The sequence below is a fragment of the Monodon monoceros genome, unplaced genomic scaffold, assembly GCF_005190385.1.
Source record: "Monodon monoceros isolate NGI ecotype Baffin Bay Population unplaced genomic scaffold, NGI_Narwhal_1 Super_Scaffold_11, whole genome shotgun sequence".
Taxonomy (NCBI): Eukaryota; Metazoa; Chordata; class Mammalia; order Artiodactyla; family Monodontidae; genus Monodon; species Monodon monoceros.
In genome coordinates this window covers 115,563,857-115,578,109 of record NW_021703767.1, presented here as the reverse complement: position 1 = coordinate 115,578,109, position 14,253 = coordinate 115,563,857, and positions in this window count along the sequence as shown.

Here is a 14,253-nt window from a genome sequence, read left to right as displayed (position 1 = left end):
GTGTGTTTGTGCGTGTGTGTGTGTGTATACATAGATACATATATGTGTATATGCCTGTGTCTTTTTTTAGGCTTATTTACCCTTGTGACTTCACTAGTCATTGCTGGACTTGGTGATATATCCAGTGTGAACTTGAAGCTTTCTAGCATCCTCTTCTAGGTATCCTATTGGGAAGTTTCTGTCAGCATGATAACAGGATTTTTGGTACTATCCACTAGAATGGTTTCTTCAAAAGTGAGGCACTAAAGGATTTTAAATGTTTTCCTAGCGTAAAAGCCAAGTATGAATACAAGAGCTGAGCAATGCGTCTTCCGACAGGTTTGTCATTTCTCAGCACTTTTTAAAGATTATCCTAAATATCCCTTAAATGCAATTAAAATACACTAGACAGCAAGTGACATACCTCCCAAAGATGCTAAAGAATCCATGCTTCTAGTATGTATCAGTCAGAAATCTGGGAGGTTATGTGGTCTGATGAGCTTCACTGGGGCTGTATCCCATTCTGGAATGCCACTGTACATATTGCTATGAAAAACTTGTTGAAATCATGAGATTGACTCCCAAAAAGATTCCCATAATTTGGAATTCAACAGTTAGTTTATTACCTGCAATAAAAAGAAAGTACACCCAAGGAATTTTAGTCTTGATGATGTTGGGAGCCTCTCAAGTAAAAACACATATCAATAACATGGAAATTTTTTCTTTAAGGTCTTAAGATGATTTGTCTTGAATCAAAGAAGATTTTAGCAAAACTGGCCAAAATGTCTTTTCTGAATCTTAGTGTTAAGCACCACATCCAATGCTTTCTTATGTTCAAATACTTTGGTGAATGATAAAACTTTAGCCAGTGACTTGGCAAATTGTACCCCAACCAAAGCCCCCGATCGTCCTGTCTTCTCACTTTCAAAGCACAATGTTCTGAGAACCTAGATGATTTGCTGAGTGTCTGGGGCTCAGGAGGTAAAGTACCTAGACACCTGAGGGGAAAAAAGTGCCGAGGGAACCAAATTCTCTCACCACCACTGAGAGAACAAACCTGATGGATATCAAAACATACTTGCCTTGTATTCCAGAAAGCCCATCCATCTATCTCTTTTTTTTTTCCTTTTTTCGGTTCTCAAAGAAAAATAGACATATAAAAAAAAATCTAAAGAAAATAGTTATGAAAAAACTTTGGGCAATATGGAGTATAATTACAGCCTGTTTGAGGGTTGACGAAAAGACGGATGTGCCTGTACCCTCCTCACATTGGCCGCTGGTTGCAGTAAAAGAGGCTGTGTCTCCCCACAGCCCACTGCCTGCAGCTCCAGCCCCTCCTTCAGCCTATTCTTGGCTGTGGATTCCCCTGAGCTCTTTGTGCACTTTAAGTTTAATTTTGCATTTAAGAACTCAATTGGCTCATCCGTTAAGCATTAAGCAGCTCCCTTTTGAACCACAGAGGGAGCCCTGGGAAAACCCACAGCTGCTGGAACACGGAAAATGGGTTTAAAAAAACAAAACCATTTTGAAACTTTAAAGCATTTTAGCAGCCGTGGATTTCCCAGTCCTTACCCCCCAAATGGTTCATCTGTTTAACTTTTATCTGGTATTGGAACACACAAACCAGAGCATTAAATAGCCCTCAAATGACTTTTTGTTTAACACAAAATGAAAGTAAGAGCTAAGCAAGTCATGTGGGAGGAACGTTCAGCTATGGCCTGGAATACCAGCAAGTATATTCTCCCTCCAGTTATAGAAACAATTCTGAATGCAGTCATGCCTCCTTCAACCACAACCTTTCCTCCACTCACTTAGATGTGAGTCTTAAGACATAACCTCCACCACCAAAAAAAGAAAAAGGGGGAGAAAACAAGTCCCAAACAAGTCCAAATCCCAGCTTATAAAATGACAATAAAATTGATGGAAAAGTTAATAGGCTGGGGATATGAATGAAATGCTCAATCAAGATTTTAAGTTTCATAATGATTTGTCATTAACTAAAAATTCATGTTTAATTACAGTTGGATAGGCTGTAGATAAACATAAATTATCATTTTTGTTCCAGGTTCCCCAAATATTCCCCTAGCTAAACTTGGGACCCTGTGGTAGGTACCCAATAGACATATAAAAAAAAAATCTAAAGAAAGTAGTTATGAAAATACTTTGGGCAATATGGAGTATAATTTCACATATAAGTGAAATCATACGATGTTTGTCTTTCTCTGTCTGACTTATTTCACTTAGCATAATACTCTCTAGGTCCATCGAAATTTTGCAAATGGCCAGATTCATCCTTTTTTATAGCTGAGTAGTATTTCATTGTATATGTATGTGCATATATATATATACCATATCTTCTGTATCCATTCATCTGTTGATGGACATTTAGGTTGCTTCCATATCTTGGCAATTGTAAATAATGCTGCTGTGAACATTGGGGTGCATGTATCTTTCCAAATTATTGTTTTTGTTTTTGTTTTTGGATGTATACCCAGGAGTGAAATAGCTGGGTCATATGGTAGTTCTATTTTTAGTGTTTTGAGAAGCTTCCATACTGTTTTTCACAGTGGCTGTACCAATTTACATTCCCACCAATAGTGTAGGAGGGTTCCCTTTTCTCCACACCCTCACCAACACTTGCTATTTGTGTTCTTTTTCATGATAGCCATTCTGACCAGTGTGAGGTGATATCTCATTGTGGTTTTGATTTGCATTTCCCTGATGATTAGTGATGCTGAGCCTCTTTTCATATGTCTGTTGACTATATCTATGTCATCTTTGGAGAGATGTCTGCTCAGGTCCTCTGCCCATTTTTTAGTCAGTTTGCTTGTTTTTTTGGCAACAGTTGAATTAGTTTGGAAGTGTTCCTTCCTATTCAATTTTTTGGGAATATTTTGACAAGGATAGGTATTAACTCTTATTTTGTTAGCATTCACCTGTGAAGCCGTCTGGTCCTGCACTTTTGTTTATTGGGAGGTTTTGATTATCAATTACTAGTACTCTTTCTGTTCTGATTTCCTATTTCTTCCTGATTCAGTCTCTGTAGATTGTCTGTTTCTGGGAATTTATACTCTTCTTCTAGTTGTCCAGTTTGTTGGCCTATAATTATTTGTTGTAATCTCTTATGATCTTTGCATTTCTGTGGTGTCAATTATAATTTCTCTTTCAATTCTGATTTTATTTATTTGGATCCTCTCTTTTTTTTTTCCTTGATGAGTCTGGCTAAATGTTTATCAATTTTGTTTATCTTTTCAAAGAACTAGCTCTTAGTTTCGTTGATCTTTTTTATTTTTTTAGTATCTATTTTATTTATTTCTACTCCGATCTTTTTTGTATCCTTCCTTCTCCTAACTTTGGGTTTTGTTTGTTTTTCTTTTTATAGTACCATCAAGGGTAAGGTTCAAATGTTCATTTGAGATTTTAATTTGTTTCCTGAGGTAGGCCTGTATCAATATAAACTTCCCTATTAGAAATTCCTTTGCTACATGCCACAGATTTTGAAATATTGGGTCCATATCTACTTGTCTCCAGGTATTTTTTATTTCCTCTGATTTCTTCAGTGACCCATTGGTTGTTTAGGCTCCCATCTGTTTTTCCAGTTTTTTTTTCTTACAGTAGATTTCTAGTCTAATACTATTGTGGTCACAAAAGATGCTTTATATGATTTCAACCTTACATGTGGTCTGTCCTGGAGAATGTTTTATGTGCACTTGGAAAGAACATTTACTCTCCTGCTTTTGCATGGAATGTCCTTTATATATCCATTAAGTTCTAATGTGTCATTTAAGGCCAATGTTTTCTTATAGATTTTCTGTCTGGATAATCTGTCCATCAATGTTGTTAAAGTCCCCTACCATTATTGTATTACTGTTAATTTCTTCTTTTATGCTAGTTAATACTTACTTATTTATTTAGTTGTTCCTATGTTGGGTGCATATATATTTACAAGTGTTATATCTTCTTCTTGTATTGATTCTTTTATTATTATGTAATGTGCATATTTGTCCTTTGTTAGAGTCTTTGTTTTAAAGTCTATTTTGTTTGATATAAGTATTGCTACCCCAGCTATATTTTGTTTCCATTTGTGTGGAATATCTTTTTCCATTCCTTCACTTTCAGTCTGTGAAAGTCTTTAAGTCTGAATTGAGTCTTGTAGACAGCATATATATGGGTTTTGTTCTTTTTTACCCATTCAGCCACCTCATGTCTTTTGATTGGAGCATTTCATCTATTTACTTCTAAAGTTATTATTGATAGGTATGTACTCATTGGCATTTTGTTGTTTCCTAGTTATTTTTTTTGTTCCTTTCTTATTCTCTTGCTCTCTAACCTTGTGATTTGATGACTTTCTTTAGTGTTATGCTTGCAGTCCTTTCTCTTTATTTTTTATGCATCTATTGTCAGTTTTTAGCTCATGGATACCATGAGGCTCTTATGTGATAACCCATGTATATAGCAGTCTATTTTAAGTTGAAGGTCACTTAAGCTTGAGTACATTCTAAAAGCACTACATATGTACACCCCTGCCCTCCTGCTATGTTTTATGTTTTTGATGTCATATTTACTATGACGTCATAATACTATTTGACATCTTATTTTGTGTATCCCTTGACTAATTATTGTAGATATATATGATTTTACTAGTTTTGTTTTTAACTTTCATACTAGATACATAGGTGGTTGATCCACTACTTTTACCATATATTTGCCTTTATTGGTGAGATTTTTTTCTTTCATAATTTTCATATTTCTAGCTATGATTTTTTAATTTTCTGTTTAAAGAAGTCTCTTTAACATGTTTTGTAAGGTCTGTTTAGTCGTGATGAGCTCCTTTAGTTTTTCCTTGTCTAGAAAACTCTTTAGTTCTCCTTAATTCTGAGTGATAAACTTGCTGGATAGAGTATTCTTGGCTGTAAGTTTTTTTTCCTTTTACTACTTTGAATATGTTATGCCACTCCCTTCTGAACTATAAAGTTTCTGCTCAGAAGTCAGCTGATAGTCTTATGAGGGCTCCCCTATTTGTAACTATGGTTTTCTCTCTCTGCTTTTAAAGTTCTCTCTTTATATTTAACTTTTGACCTTGTAATTATAATGTGTCTTGGTGTGAGTCCCTTTGGGTTCATCTTGTTTGGGACTTTCTGTGCTTCCTGGACTTGCATGTCTATTTCTTTCATCAGGTTGAGGAAGTATTCAGCCATAATCTCTTCAAATAGGTTTTCTTCTCCTTCTTGGACCTCTATAATGTGAATGTTAGTATGCTTGATGTTGTCCCAGAGTCTCTTAAACTATTCTCTTTTTTTTTTTTTCTTTTTTTTTTTTTTTTTTGCTATTCCAGTTTGGTGATTTTTAGTAGCCTTTCTTCCACATTACTGGTCTGTTCTTCTGTATCATTTAATCTGCTGGTGGTTCCCTCTAGTATATTTTTCATTTCAGTTATTGTATTCCTTAGCTCTGATTGGTTCTTTTTTATATTTTCTGTCTCTTTGTTGAAGTTCTCATTGTGTTCCTCCTTTCCTCTCCTGAGTTCAGAGAGTTTTTATAATGACTAATATTTTGAACTGTTTATCAGGAAGATTGCTTATCTCCATTTCATTTAGTTATTTTTCTAAGGTTATGTCTTACTCTTTCACTTAGAACATACTCATTTGTCTCTTCATTTTGCCTAACTCTATGAGTTTGTTTCAGGTATTAGTTATATCAGCTACATTTCCTGGATTTAAAAGTGTGGCTTTGTGTAGAAGGTGTCCTGGGACAGCACAGTAGTGCCGTTCCCCCAGCTGCTAGAGTCACTCCAGGAGTGTCCTTTGTATGAACTGTGTATCTGGGCTGCAAATGCTGTGGGCACACTAATGTGTGGGGTTGAGCCCTGTTACAACTGGCTATATGGCCTGGTCACAACTGCTTGTAGGTACTCTGATATGTAGGCTCAGACCCTGGGAAGGAGCCACTTTGGGGGGATGCCAGTACCAGACAAGTGCCTCACCAAGACTGGTGGGGAGGGGGTTGTTTCGTAGGGGGCTACACTGTTGGGTGAGAGCACCTGTCAGAACTGGCAGGATTGGGGGCTACTTTGGAGGGACTCCAGTCCCAGCTGAGGGTACCCACAGGGTCTGGCCGGGGGTGGGGTTGTTTTGGAGAAGCTCCAGTGCTGGCCAAGGGCACCCACCAGGACTGGTGAGGCAGAGGGGACACTTTGGAGGAGTGTCACTGGGTTGGGCCCACAGGTGACCCTAGGGGGAGCGAGCAGTTCTAGTCAGTCAGATGGGGAGAGTCAGAAATGGTGCCTGCTAGCACCAGGTCAGCCAGGTAGGTGAGCCCTCCCCACCAAAAAAATAAATAAATAAATAAAATGCCTGCCAGCTCCTTTGTAGCCAGAGAAAGTTCCAACAGATCCCTCCCCCTTAGCATCTGCCCTAAAATTAGCCAGTGAATCTCCTTCAGGTGCTTTTCAGACTGCTGTCTCTGTGCTGGGACTCAGGGTGAGTTTTTGCATGAGACTTTGAAAAGCAGAGTCTCGGTTTCCTATAGATGTCTGGCTCTCCTAGACATAAGCCTCCTTAGTTTTCAAAGTCAAATGTTATAGGGGCATATCTTCCCAGTGCAAGCTCCCCAGGCTGGGGAGCCTGACATGGAGTTTGGAATAGGAGAGTCTAGGATTTCTCAGATTGGGGAGAGGACCATAGAAAGGAGAGGAAGGACATGGGAGGGGGAGATCTGCAGGGATTGTATGAAATTAATAATTTTTTGTCCCCTCATGTAGGATTTTGATGCCCAGGTGAGAGTATTTCAAGAAGGAAGGTGGATCCTTTTCAGTTGACTGCTGTTGAGAGGACCATTGAAAAATGGCTTTTGGATTTGGTGAAAGCTTTAGTAAGGGTTACTGGGGTAGTGTGATGCTGATAGAAACAGACTAGAGTGGGTTAAGGAGGGAGAGGAAGGTGAGAATGAAGCGATGAGAATGGCCACCCACTATAGAATTCTGGCTGTGTAGAAGAGAAGAGAGCTAAGCAGAAGCCATGGGTACTGTGGAGATGGGACAAGGCTGGTTGTTGTTTTGAAATGGAGAAAAGAAAAAGAAAATGCTTAGTGTAGGTTCCCAGATGAAGCAGCAGGGAATAGAACCCAAAGCACAGGCAGAGGCACTGGCCTTAGACTGTTTGATGACACATTCTGGATCAAGCCAGGAGAGAAGGAGAAAAGCCTAGACTTTGATGGTATGCTTGCTGTTTATTTAGAAACTTAAGAATCAGTTCATTTGGATTATTTTGTGTTATTGTTATATTTTTCCCTTATATCTCTTCTTATGTATTTGAAAATCTTGATCTATGATTAAAAAGAAAGGGCTGTCATTCTAATATTTTTACATGACATGGAAAGTAATAGTTCAACTAACTGTTTGTTATAATAATAAAGACCAGAAGCAAAAACCAAAGGCCAGGATCCTAGAGTCTTTCATGTTGACCTCTGTTTTATTATGAACTTTAAAATCTGTTTTACATCAGACATTGCAGGAAATAGAATAGGAGAACATGGGAAAGGAATATATCCTGCTAAGATTGCCTAGATCCAGGGGGATTGGTGATGTTACCAAAGAGAAACAAACAGCAGTTGATGAGGGTTTTCAATATGAGTAAAAATGCTTTGATGTCAGATGATTTTCAAAAAGAGGAAGAAAGATGCAGACTTTAGCAAGAAAATATCGAAACAAAACTCAGATTGACTGAAGGAAAGATGCAAGGAAATGAGTAGGGGTAAATCCACAGAGCATAAAAAGTACTCATAAGTCGTTTGTTAGAATTCATGGTGATCATTTCAATCCATGGTAAAATTTTCTTAGTCATATGAAAATTTTAACTAAACATTCTTTTCAAAAAAGAAAGTGTGCTAAATTTAGAGGAGTATGCTCGAAATATGATAAATTGTTCAGAGCCCACTTTAGGGTGGATATTCTGTATTTCATTAAATTTTCAAATAAATATTCTTCTTTTGCTTTGTGAAACATCTTTGTATATTATTATGGCTTTTCTAGTTTCTATCCCCTCTTCCACTCCTGTCATTTCTTTCAAAACTGTTATTAAGGTGATGTTACTTACCCTTTCCTGACAAGGTTAAAAGCACTGAGTTAATTGACCACTAGTTTCAATGGATGTGGTATGGTAATAATTGCTGTAATGAGTAAACAACTGTACAAATACAATGCCAGCAGAGCCTATTTACATGAACCAACATTTAACACACACTAGTGAAAATGATTCCCTCCTGTGATGCTACATTCAACAGAAGGGTTATATCTTGGAGGTCAAAAGACATGCCCAGAGTAATTTACTCCACATAATACATAGCTGTTGTTTCCATAACCCTAATCTTCCTTCTTTAGCTGGAAAGGATGGAGCCAGTGAAAAGGGGCACATATGCACATACTCTTGTTGCCCATCTGGCAAACACCACCAAGCCATTCAAAGTTTATTTCAACCCTTACACATTCTATGGGGTCTTTCTGAACCTCATTCCCCTTGGTAGAACTTATTTCTCTCTTCCTTGCATTTCCAATCTGAGGACAGGAAAAAGAGAATAAATCCAGACCTCTCCTTTTATTATTAATTAATTTAATTATTTATTACATTTATCTATAATTCTTTTTTTTTTTTTCGGTACACGGGCCTCTCACTGTTGTGGCCTCTCCCGTTGTGGAGCACAGGCTCTGGACGCGCAGGCTCAGCGGCCATGGCTCACGGGCCCAGCCGCTCCACGGCATGTGGGATCTTCCCGGACCGGGGCACGAACCCGAGTCCCCTGCATCGGCAAGCGGACTCTCAACCACTGCGCCACCAGGGAAGCCGTTATCTATCATCCTTAAATATATTTATCTTTTGATTCTTTGGCAGGGTAAGGCTTATTTTTCTGCTTCGCATTGTCATAACAATCAATATTGTATTTGGAGGGAATTCATAACAGTAGTCATCAAAAACTGAACAGAGTGTGACTGCATATTTAAACTTGTGAATAAGACAGAACAAGCTGACATAAAATAAACCTAACCCTAAAATTTACCTTAACCTCAACTTTACCTTAACCTCAAAAGGGTATACATTTTGTTCTGTTTTTTTTGTTGTTTTCTTGAAATTATTCAAAATTTTCTACTAAGTAAATAAGGGAGAAGAAAAGCAACAATATCTTGAGAAATTATTAAATTAATTTATTATTTATTGAATGGATTCAAATCTTGAAAAAAATTCTGATGCTGAACTGATTTTGAAAAATAATCATCTTTCACATTAGAAAAGTTCAAATTGCCAGTTTAAGCCTGTTCAAAATATTTCTATTGTATTCTTAGTAATTTCCCAAGGAAGCATTTCTAAAGGCTTAGCAAAACATTTACAGTTTTATAAAATCTTTTAAATTAATTTATAACTTAGCTATGAGCTTCTTTTTGGGAGACTCAAAACAGTGGGTGACCTTCTATCCATAATGTGTGAGCTTAAATGTTTTATTAAAGCAGAGTGAATTAGGATGGAATTACTTAACTTTCGATACCAGCATTTCATTTAACTGCAGTCTGCTTGGTGCTTTACTTAAACCAATTTAATTCCTTTTCATACAATTGCAAGGTCACTTTTGTATGTTCTAACTGTTTTGTTTTATTTTCAACTGTAGAATGGCTTCAGGTAGATCGTATGAGAAAATACTGACCAAATTGAATAATTCTCTTGGCATTGCATCCCATTTGATGTTTAAGAAGATTGACGTTTTCTCCTAATCTTGGTTAGTGAGATATAATGTGTTCCCAATCTCACCTCTTCTTAGTCCACTTCTTTTATCTCAGCTGTTACTATGACAACCAACTGTGTGCAGGTGTAACCTGACAGCACAGTGCTACAGCCCAGCCATACCTGTCTTTTACTTTCTGTCCCTGAGCGTCTTTATTTACACTTACTTTCACTTCTATTTGTTTTCTAATAAATGTTTTAAGGGCTATATATTTTCCTCATGTGTAGCATTTCAGTCACATTCACATGATAAACTGGGTAGTGTTCTCATTGTTCATTTCTAATTGGAATTTAATTTTAGCTTTGATCTCCCAAAGTTAACCCAAGGGTTATGTAGAGAAGGCTTCTTAATATCTAAATAAATATTTGCCTTTGTTTTTACAGTTTACTGCCTGAAAAGTACCCTGAGTGATTTCTGATTTGGGATCCTCACTAGATTTTTCTTTGCATAAAATATTACGTGTTTTCTTTAAAATGAAATGTCCATGGATACCAAAAATTTTTATGTAACATAATGTTATATTGGAACTCTATCTACCTCAGGTTTGGCTGAGGTCTCTCTCTCTCTCTCTCACACACACACACATACACACACATGAAATCAGTGGCAAATACTCTCACACTCTGCTGTGAGGGATTGTTCCAAGTTATGTACGTCCTGCAAAGAAGGTCCTGAAAGTCAGCTTTGCAATCCTTTCCTGTCAACCACCTCCACCCCATGTAAACTGCAGACTCAGACTTCATCCAGAAGTAGGTTAATAGAGAGAGAGGAGCTTTTTCTGGAGAGAATTGTTGTTGGATGCTGAGGACCACCCACCCCTTCACTTTAAGTCTCCTGTGAAAAAAATTTTACTGATACTACTCAGACACCTTGATATGTGTCCCTGAGAATATCAGACACACTTCTGAGATATTTGAAGTAAGCAAATTGTGTGAAGCTCCTTGAGTCTTCAGAGCAGAGAGCTCTGGTGGATGGTAAGAGCATGTCCACTGACAAAGGGCCAAAGATATGCCCGTCTCATTGTCAAAGCTACTTTGGTGCGAAGTGGTCTAAGACCGATACTGAGCCCGTGGCATTCACTCCCCTGACTGTCCTAACATGTGAGAACCAATCAAAGGTAACCTTTCCAAACTACATTTCCAGGATTATAAACCTAAAAAGAGATTATATGCAATCTAAATAGATTAAATATTCCTATTAATATTTAATAGGACTAAATATTCCTATTAATGCATGTGGTGCACACATACTGCTTTGGGGTGGTGGTAGGAGTTCCTCTAATCTCTAGGGCAGTGTCTTCTCTCCCTTGAGGCAGCCTAAGCCTTCACTGTGGTTGAATCCAGCATGATGACTCTTGCTAGAATGAGATTTGGGTGTCTGGACAGAGTCTTCAAGTGAAGGGAGTGCAGAGGAGCAATCGGGATCCTGCAGTAGAAGAAAGTGTCTTTGCACTAGGAAATCTCAGGGGTTTTCCCCAAAATAGGAGTTCAGGACATGCCACCCCAAATATGCCACTTTGGTATACTGATTATTTTGAGCAGAAGGCACTTGCAAAACAGCAAATGTAAGAAGAGGTTTTCTCTGAACTCTCCCTATTTGCTTAAAGACAGATCCTCCAAAAGGAACTCGGTTGTGATAAATCCTCTCTCAGGGCCTTTCATCAGCCAGGAGAGATTGACTATTATCACAAAAGAGGAGCATTTTTCACTCATTTTTCCCTGGGTATCTCTCATGTATACATGATGTATATAAGTTAATAAACTTCTGTTTGTTTTTCCCATGGTAATCTGTGTTTCATTACAGAAAGTTTCAGCCAAGAATTCAAAGGGTAGAGGGAATGTTATTTTTCCTCGCCTACTGTTGTAAATAAAGTTTTATTGGAACGCAGCCACACCCATTCATTTTTGTATTATCTTTAGCTGCTTTCAGATTACAACAGCAGAGCTGAGTTGTGTGACAGAGACTGCATGGTCCTCCAGTCTAAAATGTTTCCTATCTAGCCCTTTGCAGAAAATGTTTGCTACCCTTGATTTTTACCTTTCTCAGCTTTTAGTCACCTAATCACTTGGTTTCTCCCACTATGACTGTGAAATTGTCAGTTTCCCCTGATGTTTGAATCAGTTTGTACACTGAAAATTTCCAAAGCTGTATAGCAAAATTTCATGACTTTTGTAACGTTTATTGGCTCATAACTTTATCAGTATCCAGTATACCTCTTTTTCCCTTTTAATGAACTTCACCTTAAATTCTCTTTGGTCTAATCTCAATATTAGTATAACTGCTTTCTTTGAGTTAGCATTTGCTTAGTACTTAACTTCCATCAATTAATTTTCAGTCTTTCTACAACATTACTTTTTAGATACTTATCTTTCTAAAAAGCTTATAACTACATTTTTAAACCTTTGTTGTAGAGCATTTAATCTATTTTTTGTGAATTGTAATGCTAAATTTTTCTTTGCCATATCATTTTTTTAATATCACTTATTATACTTATACTCCTCTGCTTTGTTGCTGGGTTTCCCTCAACTCCTTTTGATTTGATCCATCAAGATCACTTGTTAGTTGATTTTCCCATCTGTGTGTTGAAATCGTAAATCCTCTCTCTCTCCACCTAGTGTATATCCTTAAAATCTTATATACATATTTAAACTCATTTTTCTACAGTTATTTAGATGTAGCTGTATCAATTTATTCCATAACATAAGATGAGAACCTTGTCTATGTCTCTTTATTCTTTACACCTGTCACCACTGAAATGTAATCATTTGGACTACTATGAGTAATATTATGAGAATATTCTTTGAAAGGATATCATCAATTATTTTTACTCATTTATTCATTTTATGAAATTATTTTTCTCTGTTCTTTTTCCAACATTTTCTTTTTTTCAGGTCATTATTTGATTTGCTAACGTACATTCTCAATCTTTGTCAGTGTTCATTGTGATAAACTTTATGAATCTCTGCATGTATGAAAAATATTTATTTTGATCTTTCACTTAAATGCCTCCCTATCTCAACCATGTTCCTTTAACCCTGTTAACTCCTCTGTAAGTCGCCTATTAAACTTTCATCAATGAAAACTTTAGTGTGCTGTTTTCTGCCAGAATCCTGAATGTGACAAATTTTATATCTTGAAAACCAAAGAGATTATAATGCAAATCATCTTTCATTATCATTTTAGTAAATTGTCTGAACACTAATAAATGTCCAAAAATTATAGATATATAGTACACACACATGCACATGTGCACACTCACACACATATGTGTTCCACAGAGGCAAAAAAGTAAACACTTGTAGTACTTATGTTGGTTGACAAAACTTCTAACTAACCTAAGGAATAAATTAACTGTAAAGGAAAGGGATGTAAATGAAGAAAAGTATAAAATTAAGTAAATAAACAAAGAAACAAATACATTTTATTGATGGACAAGGAACCTGAGTGGAAAAAAAAAAACAGAAAACACTCCTGGATGGTGTATCAGTTAGGATGCATTTGGTTGCAAATAAGAGAAAATGAATCTCAAACTGGCTGCAACAGTGCAGGATGCTGCTTCTAAGAATGTGGTCAGTGAGCGTGCTGCATTAGTGTCACCTGGGATCTTGTTGGAAATGCAAATTCTCCGGACTTATCCCAGAACTACTGAATCAGAATCTTGGGAGGTGGGTCCAGGAGCCCATGTGTTTAACAAGCCTTCATGTCACTCTTAATTATGTTAAACTTCAAGAAGCATAAGTAAAGGAGATTTATTGGCTTATAAACTGGAAGTTTAGAGTTGGATTCTGTGGCTCAATTGCTTTTCCTTTCGGCTTTCAACTTGGCAGTTTCATCCTCATTCTGCTTCCTCTGGGGATCTCTAGGCACTGCCAACAATGTTGGGGCTATAGACTTCCTAACTGACTTGAGGAAGAAAGAAAGAGTAGTTTACATATGGGATCTCCATTATAGAAATAAGAAAAGTTCTTTCTCAAAAGCCCACAATTACTTTCTCCTTGTGCCTCATTGCCCAGTTTGGGTCACAGGACCATCCATAAACATGGGCCACGAGATGGGATAATGCTGATTACTGTGTGTCACATGCCCTACCCTAGAGACACAGAGAGATTCATCATTTTTCCAAGCTGATGGGATGCATGGTGAACATACGAATAATTGAATTCAGAGTTCAAACCATGAGAAGCAGTAATAAGTGATGGGAAACTAATCACAGTGTCAACTCAATTCATTAAAACGTCAATCTTCCAAATGATTATAAAAATTAACTTTAAAAGTCTTTCAGAATCCCTACTAAAATAACTTAAATCTATATTAAAGTTTTAATAGAAAATTGCCCAACATTCTTTAAAATAGATAACTAATGAAGAAGAACCCACCCAACAAGATTTAAAATATACTGCAAAGCTTTAATAATCAATATTGTATACCTAGGAAACCTACTAAAACAGGAATAGACAAATAGATTAACGGAACTGAATGAATTCCAAAATGTACAAATGGGAACTT